The sequence below is a fragment of the Mus caroli genome, chromosome 17, assembly GCF_900094665.2.
Source record: "Mus caroli chromosome 17, CAROLI_EIJ_v1.1, whole genome shotgun sequence".
Lineage (NCBI taxonomy): Eukaryota > Metazoa > Chordata > Mammalia > Rodentia > Muridae > Mus > Mus caroli.
In genome coordinates this window covers 66,440,694-66,446,341 of record NC_034586.1, presented here as the reverse complement: position 1 = coordinate 66,446,341, position 5,648 = coordinate 66,440,694, and the positions used below count along the sequence as shown (strand labels likewise).

At 41.9% G+C, this 5,648-nt stretch overlaps 1 protein-coding gene across 6 annotated transcripts in view; it reads right to left on the bottom strand.

Annotated features, from left to right (window-relative positions):
- The window catches only part of Dlgap1 (DLG associated protein 1), an 826,285-nt gene that overhangs the window by 338,130 nt on the left and 482,507 nt on the right, over positions 1-5,648 (bottom strand). The gene's annotated exons all lie outside the window — the stretch shown is intronic.

Below are 5,648 nucleotides of genomic sequence, written 5' to 3'. Positions count from 1 at the left end.
TTTATATGAACACACTGTAGCTGTCTTCAGACACACCAGAAGAGGGCATCAGATCTCATTACAGATGGTTGTGAGCCACCATGTGGTTGTTGGGAATTGAACTCAGGACCTCTGGAAGAGCAGCCAGTGCTCTTAACCACTGAGCCACCTCTCCAGCCTGGTTATATGGGTTTTAAATCTACAATTAACCATTGGACATTTATTCTTCTTAGGCCTGTTTATACTTTAAAAGGATTGTTATGTAGCTATCCACTTCGCAAGACTATCTGAGCTTTAATAAACCAAAATATACTTTCTTGTATTCCCAACAACTCTATTACCTAATTTGTCTTATCATTTTAGGTGGGACAACTTGAATTCACTCCAGATGCCTGTGAGCTTCCCAGCTCACTGAGGTGTCAATTCCAAGGCTGGGCAGGTGAGCGTGGACAAGCTGAGTTTCTTTCCTGTTCCTTCCTGTGTATTTCTGGACTTTTAAACTATACTGAGACAAGGCTAGACCTCAGGTTTGTAAAGACTCCTTGCTAAGTTCAAAGGGCTGGAGATGCCAAATGAGAGATCTCTTAACACAGACCTTGCTTAATTATGCAAACAAGTTCTTCCTCTTCCTCTTCTTCTCTCTCACATATATGAATAATTTGCAATGATAAGGGGTCCAACCCAAGGTCTTGTATGTGTTGGACAAGTGCTCTATTACTGAAATATACCCTCACCCTTTAAGTGGTTTTGTTGTTGTCATTGTTGTGTGTTTTTTTAAAGCTATTAAGCTATGGTCTCTCTATATAGCCAGACCGCCCTTGAACTCATCCTTCTGTTTCAACTTCCCTAGTACTGGGATTAGAGTCAGGCTTTGCCAAGCTCACATCCAAGTAACTTTGTTTGTAGAGAGGTTTCTGCAGATAAAAAAGGATCCACACCACAAAACTGAGCGCCCTCAGGGTTTGCTGTAGCTATGGCTCCATAGTCTTCAGTGCCTTGTGGGGTTCTGGGAGGACTCGTGAACAGGAAGCAGCCTGGAATTCTCGGCAGGAAGTTGTTATGGAGCTTGCAGGTAAGTGATTAATATTTCTATTAAATACGGCTTCTATTTAGGACTCAGAACGGTCTTTAAAAGTGTCTGGGTTTTCCTTAGGAGGCATAAATTTACCTTTTGTTCTTCCTATCCTGATTTAAAAATAGAGAAAACAATTGCTCTTTCTATGGCTGGATAGAAAGAAATACACACACTTTTGGACTTAGACCAAAACTCTAAAATAGGTCAAACCTTAACTGAAAGAAGAAAAATATCTTATGGTTCAAACCCTCATTAGTGTTGCTCCTTAAACTAAATTTACCTTTCTAGTCAGCCTTCTATTTATGAACACACTGAGACCGAAATCACTTTCTCTCCATAATCCTCCACCAACCATATGGCTTGCTTGCCTAAAAGCCTTATAATAAGGACGATTTTTTTCCTCTAAGAAGAAACCAAAGGAGTGGTACTCAAATAAATGGCAAGTGGGAAACTCGTAGCTGGTTTGAACCAGAAGTGATCACAGTTTACTCTTGTAATGGGATGATTTGTCTCAATTTCCAATTTGATTGGACTGAGAAGAGCCTGAAGATTGGTAAGGTCCAGCTCTGGAAATATCTGCGCAAGGTTCCCAGAGATCGGACTAAAGGGAGGGGAAGACACTTGACTCTAGTGTAGTCATCTCATAGGTTAGGGGCCCAATGGGTCTCAAAGAGAAGAGAAAGGGCTAGCATGATTCAGACACCCCTTCTCTGTCCTTGTTATGTCACGCAGCGAAACGCTCTACTCAACAACACCCCCCCCCACACACACACACCAGCATGGACTAGAACTAGAAGTATATACAAAATGAGCCTCCCTCCCTTAAGTTAACTCTGCCTTAGTTAAAAGCCCTTCCAAGTGGGTTTGGAGAGATGCCTCAATGGTTAAGAGCATTTGCTGATCTTGTAGAGGACCTGGGTTCTGTACCCAGCAACCACATGGTAGATCACAACTGTAGGTTATTGCAGGCCTAGAGGACCTGACACCTCCTTCTGCCTCCCATGGTACTGCATACCTGGTGAGCACCTACATATATATTGCCAAACACTCAAAACATAGAATAAAAATAGTTAATTTTTAGAAAAGCCCTTCCACTTGGTAACATGACTTTTCTCTGTCCTTCATAGGCAATCGTATTTATTTATCATTTATTTTAGTAATAATACGCGACATGTATGCTCTAAGCATGTATACATTGTTAACAGTTTTTATGCCATACGATGGCTTTCTATATTTATTCAATATGCAGCAACACTATCTCCTTCCACTAACTTCTTCCCATTCCTCCTTTCTTAGGCCCCGACAAACATTATTTATCTCAAGTTTCTCTGTGAGTGCAATGCTCTTATATACCCCATGTTTCATGTAAGGTCTCTTTACACTTAGCATAGTGTCCAGTTTCATTCATGCAAATTCCATGATTTTCTTCTTTTAAAAGATTGAATGGCACCAGCATTCACGTATGCTTGTGCATTCATGAATGCATATGTGCACATGGTGTATGTGTGGGTGGTATGTATTGCATGTCCATGTGTGTGTGTGTGTATGTATGCATGTGTGTGTATTTCATGTTTGCATGCATGTATACACATGTGTGTGCGTGCATGTGCGTTTCACGTTTCCTTTTACATTCATCCATTGATCGACTATTGGTTTGATTCTCCATCTGCTCTGGTGTGCTGCAAAGGATTTGGGAATGTAGTCGGGTCTTCAACACACTTGATTTCATTTTATTCAGGTATATATGCAGAAATGAGAGTAAATGGGTTATATTGTTAGTTCTTTTGAGGAAATTTGATGATCCTTTCCCCACAATGGGTGCATTAATTTACATTCTTATCAATGAAGTACAAAGGTGCCCCTTTCTACACACCATCACATTTACCTTTTAATAAAAATAAAAACAGTAGCCACTCTCACAGGTGTGACATGACCCCTCATTGTGGCTTTGGATTCTATTTCCATTATTTCCATGATTGTTAAGGATGTTGAAAGCAGTTTACCCCTATATAACCACTGGCCATTTGTATGCCCTCTTTGAAACACTCTGTTCAAGGATTTACTAATTTTCTCCTAGTTATGAGTTTTCTTGCTATCGAGAGTGTGGCTTTTTAAGAAAATGAATTGTAATAGTTTGATTATAAGCTGAACATCATAAGATCAGAAATGAAGACTACGTACAAGAAGAAGTTTGACACAAAACTCTCCAAATTGGATTTTACTGAGACTTAAAGTTGTGGGCGTCTTATATAATGGGAGTTCCCACACTTAAATGGTGTTTAAGGGGTGTGTGGCTGAATTTCCATTTGCAATGTGATTGAGATCAGAAAAGAACAAGATTGGAACTAACTGTAGGTGACACAAACTGTGCTGTTGTTTATCTGTGAGCTCCTGGAAACTGTGGTATTCTAAACGCAAATGTTTGCTTCTGGAAAGCAAGGATTATAAAGAGGATTAACAGATAAGACCAGGAGCATCTTCCCCTGCTACATCAGAGGTGTAAGTTCCCCTAGGGTGAGCCTTCCTAGGTGTTCTTCGTTGGCAGCTCTCTGTTAACTACTTACTACCTTTAGAAAGAATACACACTAGGAAAATCTTAGACCTCAGAGGATACCAAAATCAAGGAAAATGGAAAATTACCCACTGTCTGGGACAACAGGCAAAATGGAACACTTTAGAAGCATACTCTATAGCTCATTGTGCTCTCCCTTGGTCAGGTCAACAAATGAAAATCCCCAAAGACAACCATACATAGCCTTATCTTCCAACACCCAAGGGCTTGATTTGCTCCCTAGGCTGGCCACCTCAGAATATGCTCGCTCTGTTACAACCCTGTCTGATTAGTGCCAACTAGCCCAAGGGCAGTGATGCTGGCTGCTTCTGAGACACCCACGGTCACAGCAGCATGTGCCAAATCAGCCTGCAAACCCATGCCTTCCCAGAGAACAGAGCAGCATATGGAGGGTTTGGGCTCCCCGCCATCTGTCAGAGTGGGCAGGACAGTGTGTGCAACCCCAATCTGTGCCAGTGTTCAGGAGATAATGTTTTCCACAGCAAAGGGTCTGCTGGCCTCAGATAAGGACAGCTTCCGCAGGGGGATGATAGAAAGCCACACAATACACGAAGCCTGGCCTCAGTCTTCTTGGCTCTGCTCAAAGCTCTTGTGGTCGTTAGCCAAATGGCGCCAAGGGGGGGGGCACCCTTATTTGTTGCTGGTGTGTATGGAGCGTGGCTCTCCACTCCCAGGCTGTCCAACATGACCATTTGCCGAAGTGCTTCCTGGTAATCCCTGTCTACCTCCCAAGAGCACTGTGATGAAATCTCCCTGTCCAGGGACCTGTCCCCCATTCCACTCTTTTTTTTTTTTTTTACCACTGCCAGTGCCCCACCCATTGCATTAAGAAAGTGGCTGTGAGCCTCATTCTTCTAGGAAACTGGTTTGTGAATTTTCTAGCATCCTTTTTAAAAAAAAATTGTTTTATATTTTTATTATTTTGAGATAAGATCTCATACAGCCCAGGCTGGCCTTCCACTTGCTGTGTAGGAAGATCTTCAACTCTTGACTGACCTCCATCTTCTAAGTGCAGGGACTTCAGGTTTTTAATGCCATGCTGGAAATCAAACCTTGGGCTTTGTGCATGTGAAGCAAGCAAGCTCCATCAACAAAACTACATCCCCGGGTCCTTTTGCATTGCCATTATCACTCACAAATCTGATCTTTCCTTTGGATTTGGACCAGCATCTATAAATTACCAAACGAAATGGTATATAACAGACAACTAACACACAAGGATGTACTGTAATCATGACAAAGTCACTCCAAAGAGACTCTCACATTCCCTCACCTTGGCTATTAGACTCCAGAAAACAATGGCTCCCCAGTTACCCAAGGAATCTCATGGTTGGAGAAGAGGAAACCTTTTAAAGCCAGGGCCAGCCAGGGGGGAATTTTTCTCCCAGAAAGAGACTGGCAGCTTTTCAGGTGACTTTGCTGGAAAGTGTAACCAAACAAAGAAGAGTCAGTGGTAGGCAGGACCAGTACCTGATCAGAACTCCTTAGACATGTAGAACTCTGGCTTTCAACTTAAGCAGTAATCTTACCCCAGGACACCAAAAGCAGACTTGGGGGCGGGGGGGGGGGTTCTCTATCTCTTTGTCCCTTTTTCCAGGATGGCCACATTGACTACATATCTCCTTTTTTGTTGGCCTTTAGCTATTAGCTTGTCTATTTTAGTTGGCTTATCAAGGATAAGAAGATGAACCTGGATTCTCGGGGCATTAGGCTATGGCTTCTAAATCCAGTAGCACACGGTGGCCAACAACCATCTGTAATGAGATTTGATGTCCTCTTCTGGTGTGACTGAAGACAGCAGCAGTGTACTCACACAGGTAAAAATGAATAAATATAAATCTTTAAGAAAAATTTAAAAAGAGAAGACTTTGGCTTTGACAACTATTGATCAGAGTTTGAGTGGTTATTTATTTATTTATTGCTGTAATATACAATACTAGCTATGTAGTAAATACTCTGCCAGGGTAATAATAATGATAGTATTTCTGCTTACATTTTAAGTGCTTTCTCTCTCTCTCTCCC